Source organism: Bombus affinis, chromosome 16, assembly GCF_024516045.1.
Source record: "Bombus affinis isolate iyBomAffi1 chromosome 16, iyBomAffi1.2, whole genome shotgun sequence".
In the NCBI taxonomy this organism is placed as follows: Eukaryota; Metazoa; Arthropoda; class Insecta; order Hymenoptera; family Apidae; genus Bombus; species Bombus affinis.
In genome coordinates this window covers 905415-928648 of record NC_066359.1, presented here as the reverse complement: position 1 = coordinate 928648, position 23234 = coordinate 905415, and the positions used below count along the sequence as shown (strand labels likewise).

Sequence of the window (23234 nt, the reverse complement as noted above, 5' to 3'; positions counted from 1 at the left end):
TATGAAATCTGTGCGCACTGCGCAGAGAGTGGACACAGCACAAAAGAGTGCAAAAACAAAGATGGGCACGCCACCTGCGTAAACTGCTGGAAGGCAGGGAAGAAGGGCGACCACGCGGCCTCCAGCGCGAAATGTCCGATGTACACGAAACCCTTGGAAGCACTAATATCAAGGACGCATTATGGATAAAGAGCGACACAGTGACAGAAGAGGGCATGGGAGGAAAAGGGAAATAAGGATCCTGCAGCACAACATGCAGCGATCCAAAACAGTTCCCTATGAGATCAGGACGCAAATGGACGCTGATGGTGACGACATAATACTAATGCAAGAACTATACAGCGTCGAGGGGAAAATACCCGGATTCGGCACAGGAGTTGCGATCGCCTGTAGAGGGTCGAAGCACGAACCGCCAATGGCGGCCGTAGGGACAAAATCGGAGACCCTAACGCCTCTCGAAGTCGCCGAACTCTGCACAACACACTGCGCCTGCGTGCAGATAAGCGACGGGGAAACAGAGGTGTACGCGGCAAGCCTACACTTTCCGCCGACAGAAAACATCGAGTTCCGCCTGGGCAGGCGACCTAAACGGACGTGCGAAACAGTGCTCCAGTGAAAGTGCGACAAGAGGGAAGAGAAAGCGACAAAGTAAACGCCCATCGACAAACCGTGGAATCATGCAGATTCCACCAATAAAAATAGTTAATTCAGGAGAAACATATTTCATAAATAGAGCTACATACTCTACATATGTAGAGAAAAAAGACGATATCATGGAAACAACACAATCCCACGGAGAGGACAACGTACCAGTGCACCACGAAGAAAGCTGGACGGTGGCAACTTCCAGCAAAAAACGGAAGGTAATCCCGTTCGCAAGCGCGAGGAAAACTGAAACACTTGAAAAAAAAACGATGGCTTCAAGATATCAAGCTGCATAATCCATTCAGCGCACTGCCAGAAGAGGCAGCAACGAACCCAACGGAAAGTTCGACAAACCGCATTCCTAAACCACCACCGATATACATAGATGCGAAAATAATTGACCCCTTCATCGAACTACTAAACAACACTGCAGAGAAAGATAACTATGTTATCAAACAGATAAAAATAGACCAGGTGAAAGTGCAAACCAACACCCCAGAAATATTCAGAAAAATTACAAGATCACTAAAGGAAAAAAACGCAGCGTATCACACTTTTCAGCTCAAAACTGACAAAAGCTACAAAGCAGTAATCGGGGGATTACACCCAAAAACAAATACCGGAAAAATAAGTGAAGAACTTCAAAAATCGGACACCAGGTAAGGACAATTAATAACATTATCAAATACGACACCAAACAACCATTACAGCTATTCCTAGTTGAAGTAGAACCTAGAAACAACAACAAAGAAATATACGATATAGAAAAATTACTAAACACAATAGTAAAAGTGAAGCCACCTAGACATAAAAAAGAAATCCCACAATGCATGCGGTGTCAACAATACGGACACACTAAAAACTATTGCAACAGAAGCCCAGCTTGCGTCAAGTGCGCAAAAAATCACCTAACTGTACACTGCCCATATTCAGGAAAAATAGAAAAAGTTAAATGCTTCAACTGTAACGGAAACCACCCAGCCAGCTATAAAGGATGTGAAGTAAGAAAACAACTACAACGTAAACTGTTCCCGCCCCTACGAAGCAGGACAATCACCAACACACAAGCCCAACAGGACAGCACAAAACCCGAAATAATACCAAATACAGAGCAAGCAACAAACTCAAACCCATCAGCACCAACACCATTGGTAGTCTAAGCTACGCTCGAGTAACCAGCCAATCGACACATACAGACAACCAATACCACAGCAATAGTAACAATGACACTGCAGAAATCAAAGAACTGCTCAAACAATCCATAAAGAACACCGAAATGCTAACCAGAATGATAAGTGAACAAAACGCAGTATTCAGACAGCAAACCCAACAAATCACAGTCATGCTACAACTACTTACAAACGTGCTAAGCAAAAAATAAAAACGGACACTCTAAAAATAGCAGCCTGGAACTCAAACGGCCATTAACAACGGGCTCTTGAAATTAAAACATTCATATACAATAACAATATAGTAATACTAATTGTCTCAGAAACACACTTCACTACAAAAAGCTACATGAAAATACCATACTACACCATATATGATACGAAACCCCCCTCAGGGAAAGCGCACGGAGGGATAGCAGTGATAGTCAGAAACGATATCAAACATTATCTATACAGTCAAGTTAATAAGGAATATTTACAAGCAACAACCGTTACAGTTCAAACTAGCAGCAACTACTTCCAGTTGTCAGCTGTATATGTGCCTCCGCGACACAAAATAACATCACAAATGTGGGAAGAATACTTCCAGGACCTAGGGGACAAGTACATCGCAGCGGGAGATTACAACTCAAAGCACACGCTATGGGGGTCAAGAAACACTACACCTCGAGGCAGAACACTGGAAAAATACATTAGAAATAATAACCTCAATATATTATCCACAGGAACATCGACACATTGGCCGACTGACCTGAACAAAAAACCAGATCTTCTGGACTTTGCAGTTACAAGGGGACTAAACACAAATAAACTAAAAAAACACCCAACCTCGAGCTCAGCTCCGATCATACACCCATAATAATTGAATACAGAAACAAACCAATACTTTATAACAAACCAGAAACACTATGCAATAAAACCACTAAATGGCAAGCTTTCAAAGAAATAATAGAAAGCAAAATAAACTGCAACATCCCGTTGAAAACTCCTGAACACATAGAACAGGTAGTAGCAACATTGACAGCAACTATTCAAAAAGCAGCAAGGACAAACACTGCACCCGAATTAACCAGCAGACAAACAATAACAATCCCGAAAGAAATACTCTACAAAATTAGAGAAAAAAAAAGCAAAAGCAAAATGGCAAAAATACAGAACCCGAGAAAACAAAAAACACCTAAACAAACTTGCAAAGGAAACAAAAAACAAAATAAAGGAGCACAACGATAACGAATTCGCAAAGTTCATAGGGACACTCTCCAAACACGAGAATACCAACTATTCACTATGGAAAACCACGAAAAAAATAAGGAAGCCAATAATACCCGTCCCGGCAATCAGAAAAGCAGATAACACATGGGCAAGAAGCAACGAAGAACAAGCTGAAGAATTCTCCAACCACCTCTGCAACACATTCACACCACACATTATCAACAACAGCAACCACAAAAGTCATACGGAGGAGGATCCACAAACCACTATTACCACAACCGACAACGAATACACCATACCTAAAACATCAACACAAGAAATTAGAAACATAATTGATAAAACAAAAAACAACAAAGCGCCAGGAATCGACCTAATCAATGGTAAAATCTTGAAAAACCTTCCGCCAAAAGCAATAAGACTAATGACAATAATATTCAATGCAATTCTAAGAATTCAATACTTCCCCAAACCATGGAAATTAGCACAGATCAAAATGTTACATAAACCAGGCAAAGACCCGCACCAAACTGCATCTTACAGACCAATATCACTGCTTCCAGTATTTTCCAAAATACTGGAAAAAATAATATATTGCCAGATAAAAACAATAATAGAGACAAAAAACTAATACCGGATCACCAATTTGGTTTCAGAAACAAACACTCCACGATAGAGCAAATGCACAGGCTTATAAACGAAATAATAGTAGCACTAGAAAACAAGGAATACTGCACAGCCCTCTTTATAGACATAGAGAAAGCATTCGATAAAATTAACCATGAAAGTCTACTACAAACAATTAGGAAACAATTCCCGGAGCAAATACACCAATTAATAAAATCCTACCTAAGCAGCAGAACCTTCGTAATAAAAATCAAGGACACACATTCTCAAGTTAAAGACATCAAGGCCGGGATACCACAAGGAAGCGTCCTAGGCCCAATACTATACACATTATACACGGCGAACATACCAACAACTACCAACAGTACAGTATTGACATTCGCGGATGACACAGCTATACTAGTCAGGCATACTAACCCAGAAACGACAGTCAAAATACTACAAGAACATATCATAAAAATAGAAAATTGGCTACAAGAAAAACAAATAAAAGCAAACCCCAATAAATCCAACCATATTACATTCACGCTACGAAAAAAGATACCACCAAACATCCTATTGAACGGCACGCATATAACGCAAACAAAGCATGTCAAATACCTAGGACTCCACTTAGATACACAACTCACATGGAAACTACATATCAAATCAATAGTAAAAAAAATACAGAAAACAAGGAGACAAATGCATTGGCTAACAAGCCGAAAATCCAAATTAAGCATAGAAAATAAATTAAAAATATATAAAAAGATTATAAAACCAATCTGGACGTACGGAATACCATTATGGGGGACGGCAGCAATGAGCTATATAAACAAAATAGAGGTAATACATGCTAAAATCCTTAGAACAATAGTAAACTGACCTTGGCGCGTCAGAAACGAAGACATACGGAAGGACTTGGGAATCCCAACGGTCAAGGAAGAAATTAGCAGATACCCAGAAAAGTAGAAATCAAGAATAGCAACACACCCAAACCGGCTAGCTGCGGAAACGTACAAAACCATAAACATGGACAGAAGACTAAAAAGGAAGCACCCAGCAGGCCTTATAAAGGACATAACCTAGCAAACACGAAGATGGTACCCCGCTGGGGATAGCCACCAACATGCTAATATAACTCTTAAAAAATTCCACCAAATGTCCAAATTGGACAAATTGTGAATTTCAATAAATAAATAAAAAAAAAAAGGGTACACGAAGATGGTACTCCAGCGACTACCGGATACTGGAGACGCTCCTGGACTTCGGGAAGAGAAGCACCATGCCGCAGCTCCAGGAAAGATGTTACAACATGCGAAAAGCCAACTGGGAGGCATTTCAGAGAGTTGTCACGGAGGGAATAGAGACACTCAAAGAAATAACTCCCCAGCAGGCGGAGGACGTCGAAAGAATGGCCGGGCAACTCCAGGCAACCCTGATAGGAGCCTGCGACGCCGCCATTCCAAAGAAGAAATGGCACTACAGGTCAGTACCCTGGTGGACGCCCGAGCTCACCAGAGCAAAGAGGAACACCTACCAGGCGAGAAGAAGATATCAGGGGGCCAAGGACCCCGCAACGAGGGAGCAGGAGAAGCTGCGGTATTGGTCAACCCGAAAGGAGTACAAGAGGATGCTGACAAGAGCAAAAATCCAGAGCTGGCAGGATTTCGTCACCAAAGAGGGTAACAGGGAACCTTGGGGCATCGCCTACAAGACAGTCGCAAGGAAACTCAGAGGAGAGGAAACAACATCGACACTGGAAACGCCGCTAGGAGATACCTCCAACTGGCGAACGACCGCGGCAGCGATGTTGTCCGCCCTTCTTCCCGACGACCAGGAAGACACGGCACATAAGGCAGAACTCAACAAACCCTGCGAACGTCGAAGATACCCCTGAGTTCCGCTTTGAGAAACTCAGTGACGCCGTGAAACGGCTGAGGAAGGGGAAATGCCCAGGCCCCGACCTGATTGAGGTCGAAACAATCCAACGGGCCTGGGGAGGAATACATCAGGAGCTCTTAAGGCTCATGAACGGCTGCCTCGCCTGGGGAATCTTCGCCAAACGGTGGAAGGTTGGAAATATTATCACCATCCCCAAGGGACCGGATCGGGACAGAAGCAACCCTAAATCCTACAGGCCAATCTGCCTGCTCTCCATGATAGGCAAGCTGCTGGAAAGGTTAATGGCCACCAGGATGGCACCCATCTTCCACGACCACGCGCTCTCCTCGGACAGACAATACGGTTTTCGCCCCGGAAGATCGACGGTGGACGCGATCACCAAGTTCCGCGTGAAAGTCGAGCAAATGAGCGAGAAGAAATACGTCCTCGCAATCGCACTCGACATATCAGGAGCCTTTGACAACGTTTGGTGGCCGAACGTGCTGCACGAGCTAAAAAGAAGAGGATGCCCCGACAACCTGTACCGGTTGACAAGGAGCTACTTCTCCGAAAGAACCGTACAGATTGTTGGGAAGAACAAAGCAGTGAGCAAGCCCGTCACGAAAGGATGTCCGCAGGGATCGGTACTGGGACCAAGTTTCTGGAACCTCGTATTCGATGACCTGCTGGCCGAGCTAGCGGAAAATGCGACTGAGTGCGAACCCATCGCGTACGCAGACGACATCGTGATACTGATCGCCGGTAACGCGAGGAACGAGCTCCAGGAAAAAGGGCAGGAGGTAGTTACCCGAGTCTCTACTTGGTGCACCAGGAAGAAGTTAACGTTATCGGCACAGAAGACGGAGATGCTGCTCGTCAAGGGCAAACGGGACGCGGAGAGACCACTGATTATTAAGATTAGCGGCAGGAATGTAAGAATGGAACAGGAATGGATCAAATACCTTGGAGTGCACCTCGAAGGAGGACTAAAAGTCAACAGGCACATGGAGGCAATAACAGGTAAGTGCCAAAAACTCTTCAGCAGCCTCGCGAGGGTGGCCAAGGCGAAGTGGGGACTCGGACACGCGGCCATGCGTACCCTGTAGAAAGGGCAGTACGAGCCGATAACCACATACGCCGCAGCCGGCTGGAGTGATCTGCTGAAGGGGAAAGCGAGGAGTAAGCTGATAAGGTCACAGAGGATGGCGCTCCTCCAAGTGACCAAGGCCTATAGAACCATGTCAACCGAGGCACTGCAGGTCATCGCCGGAGTTATTCCTATTGACATCCTAGTCGAAATCAGGGCGAGACTCCACAACAAGAAGAGGGGGCACGACGAAGCGCCCGACGAGAGAACCATTGTCGGCGAGGCGATAGAGAAGTGGCAAGAACGCTGACAAACAACATCAAAAGGCAGGACGAGCTTCGAGTACTTCGACAGCATTAAGGACAGACTTGAGAACCGCTGGGTAAGACCCGACCACTACACGACACAGTTCATCAGCGGCCACGGGGATTTCAACAGCAAACTCAAGTCATTCAGCTTCAGCGAAGTGGACATATGTGAATGTGGCGGAATAGAAACCGCCCACCACATCCTAGAAAACTGTCCAATCTTCAATGAAGAAAGGCAAGAATTCCGGAAAGCATTGGGAGAACTCGATCTGCGCTGGCCGGAAGACAAGTGGGGGTACGTAACAAAGGACGTATACCCCCACTTCCGCCAGTTTGCAAGGAAAGTACTCCAAGCGAAGGAAGAGAAGAGAAAGAGCGCCCTACGAGAAATGGGAAGCGCACCGCAGCCAGGACGACCGCCAGAAAGAGAATCGACGCAACTGGAGGGGCAGGCAGGCCGGCCTCCAAGACGAAATCCAAGGCTGGCCCAGCGAGTGCCCGAACAACGAAGGGAACAAGAAGAAGAAACCAACGCAAAGGGACCCACCGCAATAGCGACACCCGAAATAGAGGAGGTAACCAACAACAACAGCGAAGGAAACAGTAGCAGCAATAGCAACAGCGACAACCACAACAACAACAACAAGAACGAAGAAGAAGACGGCGACACCCAATAGAAGAGGAGAGGGAAGGAGACGAAGAACAAAACAACGATGAAGAAGAAAACCCGCATGACAACCCAGGACCCAAGACAGGGCAATACACAAAAGTACTGGGAACGGAAATGAGAACTAAGAAAGAGAGGACAAGAAAACCAGTACGAGTTGGAGAGAAGATCTGCGACCGTCAGTGCAGGCGGCGCTCATGCAAATGAGTGCCGTGACGGTGCAGGGACAATCGGCTGCAAAGCCAACCTGCTGGGACCGAGCTATATGCTGGCAACTCCGCCTCCTCGTGGCTCCCGTTGGTAACGGAGCTGTGCGATGCGTGCATCGCGAGGCGCCGGCTAAGCGAGCTGCCGCCCGAAAGGATAGGTTCAACTTGTCCAATGACCCGAAAGGAGAGGGCAGGGTTTTTCCAAGTCGCGCGCCGACCACCTATACGCGCCGTTCCCCGGGCATTGGTCGTCAGAAAGTAGGATAAAATTAACATCTGATTGCGAAGCCAGTATGAAAGCTATACTCCAGGAATGGTCGGCCCAATGGCCGAGCCCTAACCGCTCAAACTACTTGTCTCTGACCAAACATCCTGCAGGGAGGGCCTCACTAAACGTCCAAACCTCTAATCCACAGAGCTTCCTAATGGGAAGTGACAAACATACCACTAACAAAATTTGCAATTTAACTATGTTCGAGAAAAATCATCAATTCTACGTAGCTCCTAACAGCTTTCCTCTAATCGAAGATGGAATAATCGGACTCCCATTCCTTACGAAGTACCAATACAGCGTCACTAACGATAAACTAACCTTAGACGAAATTATATTACCATTCCAGAAAACAAATAACAAGATAAGACTAGGCGAAACTTTAACTTCAACCCAATACATCGAAGGAAAGCCCACAGCAGTATGTTTTATCAACACTGGTAAGCAAATTTGTCACATTACAAACGAAATAGAGAAACCCGGCAGACTAAGCCAAATCAATAAATTCGCGCAAACAATACGCACCAGACATATTGATCCAGAACTTCGAGAACCAATTGAGAAAATCCTCATCAATTATTTAGACGTTTTTAATATGGAAACAGACTCATTACCATGTACCAGCTTGATACCATATACCAATAAATTTAATAGACTAAAATTTAAGTACAGAAATCTTCCAAACCTGACTCGGCAACTCAAATTGTTATTGCGTTATAGAAGCAAACGCGGATTGCTCAATGTCATAGGCTCAGTATCCAAAACTTTATTCGGAACTCTCGACGAAAAGGATCTAGAGCTCATTAATAAAAACATCGATACATTATTTGATTCCAACAACAAAATAAAAACAATCATTGGTAACCAAACCGCACTTATTAAACGCGTGCTAGACGACACCAAAACAAATCAAATTGAAAACTTAGCCAGCGATATACACAAGATTGAAAACCACAATGAAAAAAACGAAATATTAGTCTCCCTACTAATCCAAACTGAATCTACCATGTCGGAATTCCATACTAACATTGACGAAATTTTTAACACCGTCATGTTAGGGAAACAAGGAATTATAAACCCACAAGTTATAGAACTCGAACAATTCTTTAAAACACTTGACCGAATAACAAGACAAAACTTTATGACTAACCATATCGAACCCTCAGTTCAAAACTTTCAACTAATCCTAGATTTAAGTAAACTAAAGGTATGGGTAAGAGATAACAAACTTATATATACAATAACTGTGCCGCTTTTGGAAAACAATGAATGGAAAATAACTAAAATTTATCCGATACCTTCCAAACAAAACTCTGTATTCATTGCACCTGTAATAGAAACTGACTTGATACTAACCAACTCAGAACAATACACTTTTGCCGATAGTCACTATTTAAACAAATATTGTAAACGAACGGCAATCATTCACATTTGTAAAAGAACTCAACCGAACCACAATAGAATCAATTCAACTGAATGCAGATCAGAATTAATCAGTAATCAACAGACAGTCAAAACCTGCCCGACTGCTGTCTTCACCTGGAAGAATTGACGTTCGCACCCTTGCAAACGGAAAACCATTATATTATTATTCCTATAAAAAATGTACAAATCGACGTGTTATGTAAGACACATAAAACCCTAGAAATTAGACAACTCCAAGCTTAATTAGCAGTAAAACCGGGTGCATAATCGCATACGATCATAATCTCATGAAAATAGGAGGATCACATAAAAATATCTCTTACGAAACCAAATTTAAGAATAGCATGTACAGCTTCGAAGAAACAGACGTTCCAATATCAGAGAAAATATTAGAAACCGTTCCAAAGCTGACTCACAATTTTAACCGATATAAAACCAACCTCGATACATTACAAATACAAATCAGTACCCTGCAATTTGAGCGACGCATAAATTCACTGAAAGAATATGGCACATCCGCACTAAAAATGTTAGGAATCGTAGCTCTAGGACTAGGAATAATATATGCAATGAACAAATGTACATTTTTCGAATGTCTACGCCGAACACTTCCTAAAAATGTATGTATCAAAATACTCTGCCCTACCGATCGCGTAAACAGGATCGATCAAGCATCAACAGCTCCAAGGACGGTCACCTTCCAAAATATCACCGAAGACGAAGATGGGGGGATCATTCAACTTAAAAGCCCCACTAGAGCGAAATTTTAAGTCAGGGCTTCGACGTGCATATCACGCGCACTAGTCTCGATATTTGCAAAACGAAGGTAGTCAATGTCTGTGATAGGACCGTCGAAAAAGAAATCGATCTTAATGAAGTAGACACTGAGGTAATTGGTAGTGATAAAGGCCGATTGATTTCTATTCTAGAAAAATTTAAAAACTCATTCATCACGGGTTTTCCGCGTACACGCGTAAACACAGGCCAGCTAGAAATAAGGCTAATCGACCCCAACGTCACCGTCCAAAGAAGCCCTTACAGACTTAGCGAGGAAGAGCGTAGGACGGTACGAGAAAGAATCGGTGAACTAATTAAAGCTAACATCATAAGACCCAGTAATTTCGCCATTTGCGAGCCCGATGTTGCTCGTGAAGAAAAAAGACGGCTCAGATAGACTGTGCGTGGACTTCCGAGCGCTAAATAAGAATACGGTCGCGGATCGGTATCCTCTACCCCTTATCGCAGATCAAATCGCGAGATTGCAGAACGCGAAATACTTCATTAGCCTGGATATGGCCAGCGGGTTTCATCAGATTCCCATACATCCCAATTCAACGGAGTATACCCCGTTCGTTACACCCGACGGGCAGTACGAGTACGTAACGATGCCGTTTAGATTGAAAAATGCCCTGTCCGTTTTTCAGAGGGCCATTCTCAATGCCCTGGGCGACCTTGCGTATTCCTACGTCGTTGTCTATTTGGATGACGTCCTAATTATTGCCGACTCAATAGATCAAGCCTTAGAGAGGTTGGACATCGTGTTAAGTACCCTTGTAAACGCCGGGTTTTCGTTTAACTTTTCTAAGTGCTCTTTCCTGAAGACGTCGATACTTTATTTGGGGTACGTAATTCATAACGGGGAAGTTCGCCCCAACCCGGGTAAAATACACGCCTTGAGTTCCTTACCTGCGCCAACGACGGTCACTCAGCTCAGACAGTTTATCGGGTTAGCTTCCTACTTCCGTAAGTTCGACCCAAGTTCTCACAGACGATGAAACCCCTGTATGCGCTCACCTCAGGTAGCAAAAACATAACATGGTCAGATAGGCACGAGAAAATCAGACAACAGATAGTTTCCGTCCTGACAGACGCGCCGGTACTGATGATATTCGACCCTAATTACCCCATCGAGCTACATACTGACGCTAGTTCGGAGGGTTACGGGGCGATCTTGATGCATAAAGTCGAAGGTAAGAATAGAGTGATTGAGTACTACAGTAAAAGAACTACCCCTACGGAATCTAGATATCATTCCTACGAGCTAGAGACGTTGGCAGTCGTAAACGCCGTCAAGCATTTCCGTCACTATCTACATGGACGGGAATTTCTTGTTGTTACCGATTGCAACTCGTTGAAAGCATCAAGTAGTAAGGCACATTTGAATGACAGGGTCCACAGGTGGTGGGCTTACTTACAGACTTTCACCTTCGACATTATGTATCGGGAGGGCAAAAGGATGGCCCACGTTGACTTCTTTTCACGAAACCCCGTAGATCCGGATCACCGTAAGATTGATAAAATCGCGGAAAAGGAGATCAATTTGGCCGAAATATCGGAAGATTGGCTACTAGCCGAACAACGTCGTGACCCCCAAATTTCGGGAATTGTCGAAAAGTTGCAAAATGATGAGCTCGTGGAAGACATCGCGAACACTTACGAATTACGGTCCGGTACACTCTACCGTAAAATCCAAAGAAAAGGCAGGACTCTCAGTTTACCTATTGTTCCAAGAGGGTTTAGATGGTCCGTTATTAACCATGTGCATCAGTCAATTATGCACTTAGGTTGGGATAAGACGCTCGAGAAACTGTACGAGTATTACTGGTTCGAAGGAATGGCGAAGTACGTTGGCAAGTTCGTAGAGAACTGCCATGCTTGTGGAGTTTCGAAGGCTAGTTCAGGCAAGATACAAGCCGAACTACATCCTATACCTAAGACCAGCATACCTTGGCATACAGTTCACATGGACATAACGGGCAAGCCAAGCGGCAAAAGTGACTCGAAAGAATATGTCGTTGTTTTGATAGACGCCTTTACTAAATTTGTATACCTGCATCATACCCGTAAGATAGATTCTCTTAACACTATTACAGCGCTCAAGTCCGCTATATTTTTGTTCGGCAGTCCCTGCCGGATAATAGCGGATCAGGGAAGATGTTTTACGGGCAAACTATTTCAGGATTTTTGTCATAGTAAACACATTAAACTTCATTTGATAGCAACCGGTGCTAGTAGGGCTAATGGACAGGTAGAGCGTGTAATGAGCACGTTGAAAAATATGTTCACAATGGTAGAGACGACCGGACGGTCATGGCAAGACGCGATTGGAGAGATACAATTGGCCTTGAATTGCACCACCAATCGCGTGACTAAAGCAAGTCCATTAGAACTACTAATCGGTAGGACAGCAAGACCGTACGACTTACTGCTACCCGACAATGTCGAGGAAAGGGAAATAGATATCTCCAACGTAAGACAACAAGCAATAAGAGAAATAACAACGAATGCTATGTATGATAAAGATAGGTTTGACAAAACTAAAGCCAAAGTGGTTAGGTTTAATCTCGGCGATTTCGTGTTACGTAAAAATGAAGAAAGGAATCAAACTAAGTTAGACCCAAAGTTTAGAGGTCCATTGGTAATAGCAGAAGTTCTGGAAGGAGACAGATACATCTTAAAAACGTTGGATGGAAAGCGGTCGTATAAGTACAGCCACGACAGATTGAGGAAAATGCCGGATGGTCGTATTCCTGTTGAGTTGGATGTCTGTAGTGATGGCAATAACAGCGACCACGACGATATGAGTACTCCGATCTCGGAAGATCAGCAGCACTATGCCAATAACCCCCGGCAGAGCGAGTTCACTTGCGTCTCGGAGCAGTCATGTGATGTAGCTCAGTGAGACCATGTAAGGCATTTCACTTGCGTCTCGGAGCGGTTATGTGATGCAGCTCAGTGAGACCATGTAAGGCATTTCACTTGCGTTTCGGAGCGGTTGTGTGATGTAGCTCGGTGAGACCATGTGAGACATTTCACTTGCGTTTTGGAGCGGTTATGTGATGTAGCTCAGCGAGACCCAGGAACGAAGCTCTACGTGCTCACACGATCTAGAAAACCGAAATTCATTTGGATGCGAAATCGAAAATGGTCCATCATGCCGTTACGATCAGACTGACCCGCAGGATGCAACTATCACCTTGAATACTAATTTTTAATTTTTCCTAATTTCTTATTATCAAATCTCTGAACAGAACTTTGTTGTTGCACTGGACCCTTGGCTTATTTGGATATTTAATCAAACTGTAAATAACGCTAATTGTATCGAATTTAATGTTAGAAAACTCAATATTTTAGTTACACCCGAGGACGTGTGATAGTCAGAATGGCCGTGTCGGAGATGAAAGAACACCGGAACCCCTCCTTGGATTCGCGGGAATACCGTAACGTTGTAACTTAGATAAACAAGTGCCGCTCCGATTGTTCGAGATTTATGATCATGAACTTGGGCTCGAGGCGACAATAAGTCCCCGAACGTAGTCGCGGTCAAAGGGATGAACGTTTTATCTAACAAAGGCACAGAGTAACTCTATACCTCTCCTTAAAAGGAATAGTCGTGGCGACACGCGGCAGTAAATATTTCAATGGTTTCTGTCCCGTGGCTCGCCACACGCAGATTCTATCCTCCGGGTAAGATGATCGCCAGATGTCAACATACCTCCGCAGTATATGTTTAGCTAACGTGAGGACCTGCTATAAATCTTAAGATTTAGTCAAGCAAAGTCCTTCAAATAGACAAGTAACTACGGGAAGATAGGAGAAACCAATTCTTCCACGAACGATGCCCCCCGTCAACAACCTCCCCTCAAGGGCGGCCAGCATCTCTTTCAAAACGCCGATATGGAGATCGACCAATTAGCAACAGCGCTAATTTCCCTCACCTTTGGAACAAAAGCTTTCTTTGACGAATCCGAGGATCTCATGTCCTTAGACACACCCATTATAGTTTTCCTCGACGGCATCATCGAGACGGAGAGTCATTCTTTCGTGCGATCTCATTGATGAGTGACAGTACTATCTTACAACCAGTGAATACCTCACTTCTAGTTAACAAAGAGTTAAACTTGAACTGTGCGAGAACATACGTTTATCATCCCGTGACCGCGGATTCGTTTCGAACCTAAGGTCATCATCACTAGTGCTACGAGTGCCTAATCTTGGTGATAAGCCAGTGCTAATAAACTCTTCATTGTATCACGGCAATGGCTAATTCTAATGAGAATTCATCAAACGCCCCTCTCCATAATCCTGACTTCAATCCGACATATATATCGGAGATGAAAGAACACCGGAACCTACCCTTTGGAACTTTGGGAAGACCCCTTAGTACTGTAATCTAGATTCCACCGTAGCCGTATTAAGAGACTGTTGTCATTCGATCTGACTGTATTTATTTGAGATTCATGATAGTGAGCTCGGGCTCGAGGCGACAACCAGTCGCCGAACGTAGTCGCGGTCAAGGGATGAACGAGTGTCCTGTGAAGTTCACAAAACTCCACGTGACGCCCATCTGTCGAAAGCGAATCCAACAAACCTAGTCAAGGGTTAACAGCCTCTCGACTAGTTCTTTCATACTGAATTAACTAGCTCGATGATGGCCCTAACATTCCAAACAGGCTCTCCGGAGCTAAATTATAATAACGCCGTTCTTCCTCCCTCGTGGCAAAAGGGCAACACATCTCTCTTTGCAAACGACCAGCACACGAAAAAACGCAAGCTGAAACCAATCAAGACAAATGTGAACAAGAGTCACGCTAAACCACCAGCCAGCCAAGTGACTACCGTGAACAGATTCTCAATACTGGAGACTACGGAAGACTCCATGAATACAACCGAAACGGTAAATAATCTCCATACCCAAAGAATTCCCCCTCCCCCGCCAATATTCATTGACGACGTAATCGGCATTAAGACAATGATAAGGACGATTGAAGAAGGTATCAGCAAAGAGGACTACAAGTTAAAAATTAACAACAGCCATGTGAAAATTCTGCTGACCCACCCAGACGCCTATAGAAAAATAACTAAGTTGCTAAAAACTTTGAATGCAAAATTCCATACGTATCAGTTCAAGCAAGAAAGACCTTTTCGTGTGGTGCTACGCAATATCCACCACTCAGTTGACCTAGACGAACTAAAGTTCGAACTTCAAACACTTGGCCACGAGGTAACCAACATCAGCAACATTAGACATAGAGTCACAAAAAATCCCCTATCGCTATTTTTCATAGATTTAAAACAAAAAGGGAACAACAAAGAAATCTACAACGTCAACCGGCTGATGAACTCTATAGTCAAGTTCGAACCACCTCTCGTAAAGAAAGAAATAGTACAATGTAGAAGGTGCCAAAGGTACGGCCACACGCAGAAATACTGCAACCATAACTTCCGGTGCGTAAAATGTGCAGGTAATCACCCTACTGACCAATGCACTAAATCCCCTGAAACCCCCGCTAAGTGCATCCACTGTCAAGGAGAGCATCCTGTGAACTACAAAGGATGCTCGGCCTATAAAACACTACATAATATTAAGTATCCAAAACTGAGACCCAAGGAGATAACCATACAAGAACCTAGACCCCAAAAACTCACCTCACCATCAGTATCCTATGCGCAGGCAACACAAGGAAACGTAAACAACTCGAAAACCCACAATGTACACACAAAAAATAGTATTCCCACCCCACAAAACACAGACAACTTCACCAGACTCGAAAAACTTATCGAGAAGAAAACTGAGCAAATTAACAACTTGCTGTCACTACTCACACTCTTCATGGACAAATTCATACACACAGAAGCAAAATAAAACCAATGCAAATAGCTCTGTGGAACGCCAACGGTCTAGCTCAGCACAAATTTGAACTAGAACTATTCTTAAAACAACAGCAAATCGACGTGATGCTCATATCTGAAACCCACTTCACCGACAAAAACTACCTGAACATAAACGGATACAAGTTCTACCATACCCAACACCCCAGCGGAAAGGCCCACGGCGGCACCGGAATCATAATCAAAGCAAACATCAAGCACTACGAACTTCCACCATTCCAGAAAGACTACCTCCAAGCAACAAACGTAGCAATAGAAGACTATCATGGTACAATCACCACTTCAGCTGTATACTGCCCTCGCAGACATTCCATCGCCAAAGAAGACTTTGACAACTTTCTGGACACCCTGAGCAATAGATTCATAGCTGGAGGAGACTACAATGCCAAACACACCCAATGAGGCAGCAGACTGGTTACAGTAAGAGGCAAAAATCTCTTGAATAGCATAAACACCAACAGACTCAACTACCTCACCATATATGAACCCACATACTGGCCCACTGATACAAACAAAATACCTGACTTACTTGACTTCTTCATAACTAAAAATATCTCGTCAAGATATGTTTCGTTTTGCCCGAGCAGCCTAGCTAAACGAACGTATGAAACAGTTCTCCAATGAAAGTGCGGCAAGTAGGGAAAATAAAGTGTCTAATGAGAACGCCCATCGCCAAATGGTGGAAAATCCAAAATGCAACAGAAAATACCACAAATAAAAATAACAAGCAAAGGCGAAACATATTTCATAAACAGAGCTACAAATACAACAAATCTACGACAATCACTAAACGAAGATCAGGAGTGCTCAGATATAAATGAAATAGAAATGGAAACATCACAAAATGATGAGAAGAATAAAATCAACAACAAACTAACCCACCAGGAGGAAAGCTGGAAGGAGGCAACTTCCAACAAAAAACGTAAAATAACTCCAGGCACAAGCGCCGCAGAAAACCTGGACACGGGAAAGCAGCGACGGCTGCAAGAATTACCATTAAGAAACTGGTTCATCTCACTAACTGAAGAAATAGACGCTGACCCGACAAGTGAAATTACAACTCATACAACTCACATTGCAAAACCACCACCAATATTTGTTAAGGCCCAAATTATAGACCCGCTTATTAATCTAGTAAACAATATAGTCGGGAAGGATAACTACACAATAAACAAACAAAATTAGAACAAGTAAGAGTTCAAACAAACGCTCTAGAAATTTATAGGAAATTGATAAAAGCATTAAAGGAAAAAAATGTCATATACCACACGTATCAGCTCAAAGCGGAAAGGAGCAACAAAATAGCTATAAGAGGTTTACATCCAAAAATCAACACAAAACAATTAAGTGATGAATTAGCAAAAATTGGCCATCAAACAAGAGCAATAAACAATATAACAAGATACGATATGAAGGAAGCGCTATCATTATTCTTAATAGAACTTGAATCCAGAACCAACAAGGAAATTTATGAAATCAAAAAAATTCTAAACACAACAATAACAGTGGAACCACCACGCTACAAAAAAGATATACCACAATGCATGCGGTGCCAACAATACGGCCACACAAAAAATTATTATAACAGAAGCACGGCGTGTGTTAAATGTGCAAGAAATCATTTAACAATACACTGCCCTTAGACAGGAAAAATAGAAGAAGTTAGATGCTATAACTGTAACGGAAACCACCCAGCCAACTATAAAGGGTGTGAAATCAGGAAACAATTACAACGTAAACTGTTTCCGCCGCTACGAAACAGGACAAGCACTAACATACAAGCGCAACAGGACAGCACAAAATCTGAGACAACACCAAGTTCACAGCACGCAATAAACACTAACCACAGTAACACACACCTTTGGTAGCCGGAGCTACGCTCAAGTAACCAGCCAATCGACACACACAGACAACCAATACTACAGCAACAGTAACAACGACACTGCTTACAAACATGCTTAGCAAAAAATAAAAACACGTTGAAAATAGCAGCCTGGAACTAAAACGACCTACGCCAACGGGCCCTTGAAGCTAAAACATTCATATATAATAACAATATAAACATACTACTTGTCTCAAAAACACACTTCACTCCAAAAAGATACATGAAAATACCATACTACACCATATGTTACGCCACGAGGCTTACCACAGGCTGTATTTTCTAACCGTCGCTCGCGGCCCTACAGTGTCGCAGGCAGATCGTCTTATCTGACCGCCGGATCATATACAATGTATCGACGAGCGTGTCACGACCGGCATACTTCAAATCCGATGGACCGATGATGGAGATAGAGATGTGGCGGCCCTGACGACAATGTATATCGCCGAAGTGCCAAATGAGTCATCTGTATCCTAATGTCCTTCCACCGAATGTTCTAGAAGCGTGACAACGGTCACGCACGCCTACAGGGTAGTGGGGATATTGAGGGATGAAAAACAAAGAAGAAACAGATGCTACCAAAAGTCAAATTGTAAGAGCTTCAGTCTTGGAAAGTCACGGCTGGAGCTCAGAACAAAATCGCAGTCAATGTAAATTCAGAATACAAGAAATAAATTCTCTTGTTTTTTTTTGTTACCGTAATTTTTTCTTTTCGTTCGAGCCCCCTGTTTTTTATTTTACGTGACAAGCGCGTAGTTGTCGCCAAGCAGCGAGCTCTCGAAACGTCGAATTTTGTCCGTTACGTTTTCCACACAAGAACGGACATACGTGATCATAAGCGCGAACGGTGGCGTGACCCGAGCATAGTGGGGGTCGTCTTCAAAATAAGACAATGGAATCATCGAAAGACGAACAGTTCCTTCCGACGAATCGAACGTTACGCATCGAGAGGTCTGACGATCAAATTCAAACCGATCACATCGAATAATCTCGTAAAGCATTGAGTCAATTGTCTGTACTACATTCACCACATTATTATTAAATATATTCTTTTATATTAACCTGTTAATACAGTGTTACATTCAGTTGAACTACTTCTGTTATCTTAACCGAAACGGGGGAACGACTATTTCGCGGCGTCGATTAACAGAATCGTAGCGAGAATTTACGTCTCTCGCTGACGCGTTTTCCTAGCGACCGCGTCTCTCCGCGAACGGTCGTAACACCATATATGATACCAAACACCCCGCAGGAAAAGCGCACGGAGGGACTGAAGTAATAGTCAGAAACGATATCAATCATTATCTACATAGCCAAGTTAATAAGGAATATTTACAAGCAACCACCGTTACAGTTCAAACCAGCAGCAACTACTTCCACTTGTCAGCAGTAGAAGAATGTGCAGCAGTGGAAGAATGCTTCCAGCACCTAGGGGACAAATACATCGCAGCGGGAGACTACAACTCAAAGCACACTCTATGGGGATCAAGAAATAGTACACCTCGAGGCAGAACTCTGGAAAAATACATTAGAAATAATAACCTCAATATATTATCCACAGGAAGACCGACATACTAGCCTACAGACCTGAACAAAAAACCAGACCTACTGGACGTTGCAGTTACAAGGGGACTAAACACAAACAAACTAAAAATAACACCCAACTTCAAGAGCAGCTCCGATCATACACCCATAATAATTGAATACAGAAACAAACCAATACTCTATAGTAAACCAGAAACATTATGCAATAAAACCACCAAATGGCAAACTTAATCAATGGCAAAATCTTGAAAAACCTTCCGCCAAAAACGATAAGAATAATGACCATAATATTCAATGCAATACTAAGAATCCAATACTTTCCTAAACTATGGAAACTAGCACAGATCATAATGTTACCAAAATCAGGCAAAGACCCACACTAAACTGCATCTTACAGACCAATATCACTACTTCCAGTGTTTTCCAAAATACTAGAAAAAATTATATGTGACCGCATAAAACAAATAATAGAGAAGAAAAAATTAATACCAGATCACCAATTTGGATTCAGAAACAACGTTACGTTAGAAATGAGGACACACGGAGGGACCTGGGAATCCCAACAGTCAAGGAAGCAATCAGCAGCTATGGGGAAAGATACAAGGCAAGTATAGTAACACACCCAAACCTGCTAGCTGCGGTAACGTTCAACACCTTAAACATGGACAGAAGGTTAAAAAGGAAGCACCCAGCAGACCTCACAAAGGATATAACCTCGCAAACGCGAGGATGATACCCCGCTGTGGGTAGCCACCTACATGTTAATATAACTGCTAAAAAATTCGACCTAATGTCCAAATTGGACAAATTGTGAATATTAAGAAATAAATAATAAAAAAAAATCTGACTTCCTAACACTCAAAACACAGACCGAAATACCCAGGTTCAATTACAAAAAGAGACAAATCAACTCATTCGTGGACGAAATAGAAAAACATATACAAATCGCCCTACAAAAATCCGTACCGAACTTAAAAGAAAAAATTCTTGCGAGCCCTATGTAAATTATAAAATAAGAGAACTACAACGAGACAAAAGTTACATACTATCCAAATTAAACAATCTAAAATACAACTACTCTTACGACAAAAGAGAAGACATAGAATTCCTAAAGTACCTGTTACACAAAATAAAATCACAACTAAAACAAGAATTCGCAAACTCCATAAATCAATACTGGACAAACAAAATAAAAAATATCTCCAAAAAAGACTCTGCCAGCATGTTCCCGCATATAAATCAAATTTTCAGACCAAAGGAACAAAACTCCATCCCGCCCCTCAAACTGCCACCAGAAAAAGCCTCCCTCATCCAAGAAGCAGGCATCGAGATACACAACACCAACAAAGACACAAAGGGCAACTTCATAATATCAAAAACAACGGAAAAACTAGACATTATCGGCACCCACTTTTCCAAAACTCACACACAAAACGAACATATGGGCCGAGAACAATTAAACAGAATTATCATCGCCGAAACAAACAAACTAAAAAATAAAATAGAAAAAGACATAGCGCTAAACAAAACAGTCTGCACATTCTCAAACGAAAACACATCGGACGACCCCAAGCAGCCTGACCCAGAAATAAACTACTTTACAAACTTCAATCAACTAAGTACAATCTTCTCCATGCTAAACAACAAAAAATCCGCCGGCTTCGATGGCATCCCAAACATCTCGCGCAGACGCTTACCAAACAAAATAAAATGGTACTACACAGTACTGTTTAATAACGCGCTAAACAACGCATACTCCCCAAAAAATGGAAAAAAGCCAAACTCATAGCCATTACAAAAAAAAATAAAGACGGTTCATCACCTGCAAACCTACGACCTATAAGCCTCCTCCCCAACATAAGCAAAGTATACGAAATGATCATAAACAACCCCCTAGCCGCCTTCTGCTTAAAAAATAAGGTAATCCCGGAAAATCAATTCGGCTTCCGCCACAAGCACTCCACAATCCACGCAATAAACAAACTTACGTCGGATATCTGCTGGCCACTTAACGCAAATCAACGAGTAGCCGCCTGCCTAATAGACATCGAAAAAGCCTTCGACACAGTCTGGATCCCAGAGCTCATTTATAAAATGATTAAAAAGAACTTCCCTGAATACCTGATTAAAATAGTCTGGAACATGATAACAAACAAAACATTTATAATGACCGACGGCTCCAACACATCAAGCAAAGAATTCTCCATAGAGAACGGCCTGCAACAAGGAACAGTAAATTCTCCGCTACTCTTCAGCATCTACAATAACGACTTACTAAACCTCTTTAACCTCAACACATCCACACATAAACGCTCCATAGCCTTCGCGAATGACCCCTAATCATCTACATAACAGGCCGCAAAACCAAAACGATAAGAAACAGAACTCTTTCACAAAATCAGCGATTACTATCATACATGGAAACTAAAAATTAATGCAAGCAAATGCGAAACCATTCTATTCAGACCCATAACAAGCAAAATCGATCCAGCAGAAAGGGAACACGGCAGAAAATTCCGCCTAAAAGAAAAAGCAAACGAAGTGAACCTCATACCACACAAAAATTGCGTAAAATACCTAGGAGTAAATATAGATGAAAAACTAAACTACAAGCAACACATCGAAATCCAACTCTCCAAAGCTAGCAAAGCTTTTTGGAATACAAAAAGACTGTTTTATTCCAGACATCTCAATAGCAAAGTAAAAATCATGTGCTACCAAACGCTAATAAAACCCATTATAACCTACGGCTGTCCAATATGGTACAACATATCAGCTTCATTAACGGAAAAAATTCGCATATTCGAAAGAAAATGCATCAGAGCTTGCCTGAGCATTTACAGATCAGAACACAGCGGATACAGAAAATACGTAAAAAACAAAAAAATATACGACTTAGCCAACATCCACCGCATCGACTGTCACATCCTAAAACTAACAAGAAACCACTTCGCGCAAACTGCGAAGTTCAAAGAAAACAGCCTAATCTTCGGCTGCTTATTCCCAAACGACGCATACTTCAAAAACACTCTGTTAACAGGTTACATCCCCCCCCAAGCCTTTCTATACCTAGACGAAAGAAATTATCTCCAAGACCAAAACAACATCCCTATAATTTACCATATGCAAAGGAAAATAGGAATGAAATCTATACAATACAAGGAAAACCTAGATGGCCGTACTGCAGACACTAGGTAGAGATACAACATGGCCCTCCCCCAAAAGGATACAGAAGACAAACACAGAAAAAACACAAAAAAATATTGGTGGATACGGAACCCATAACAAAAACAACAAGATAAAGAGCCACAGAACGGCAACGCTCACCGAATAAAAGTGTAAATATGTAAATATGTAAATAGATAAATAAATATTATACTAATCCCACAAAACACCCCTCCCCTCCCCTCCCAGTCCATCCTCTCCCATCCCCTCCCTAATAGGCTAGCGAACTGTCCTGTTTTTGCGTCCAGGCTTTCAGGACATAAATTAAAATATCGTACATAAGCACAGCGCAACAGCGGCTTAAATTTAAGTTACAATAATAATATTAAAAAAAAAAATGTAATAATGCATGGTTACGTCGTACCGTCGCGTATCGGTACTTTTGCCTGTACCACCCTACAATTAGAATTCAGCGTTTAAAAATATCATG

The 23234-nt window shown here is 42.6% G+C and overlaps 1 protein-coding gene across 2 annotated transcripts in view; it reads left to right on the top strand.

Moving 5' to 3' along the window:
- LOC126925655 (uncharacterized) overlaps window positions 1-23234 on the top strand; it is a 142526-nt gene that overhangs the window by 106407 nt on the left and 12885 nt on the right. The window lies entirely within an intron of this gene.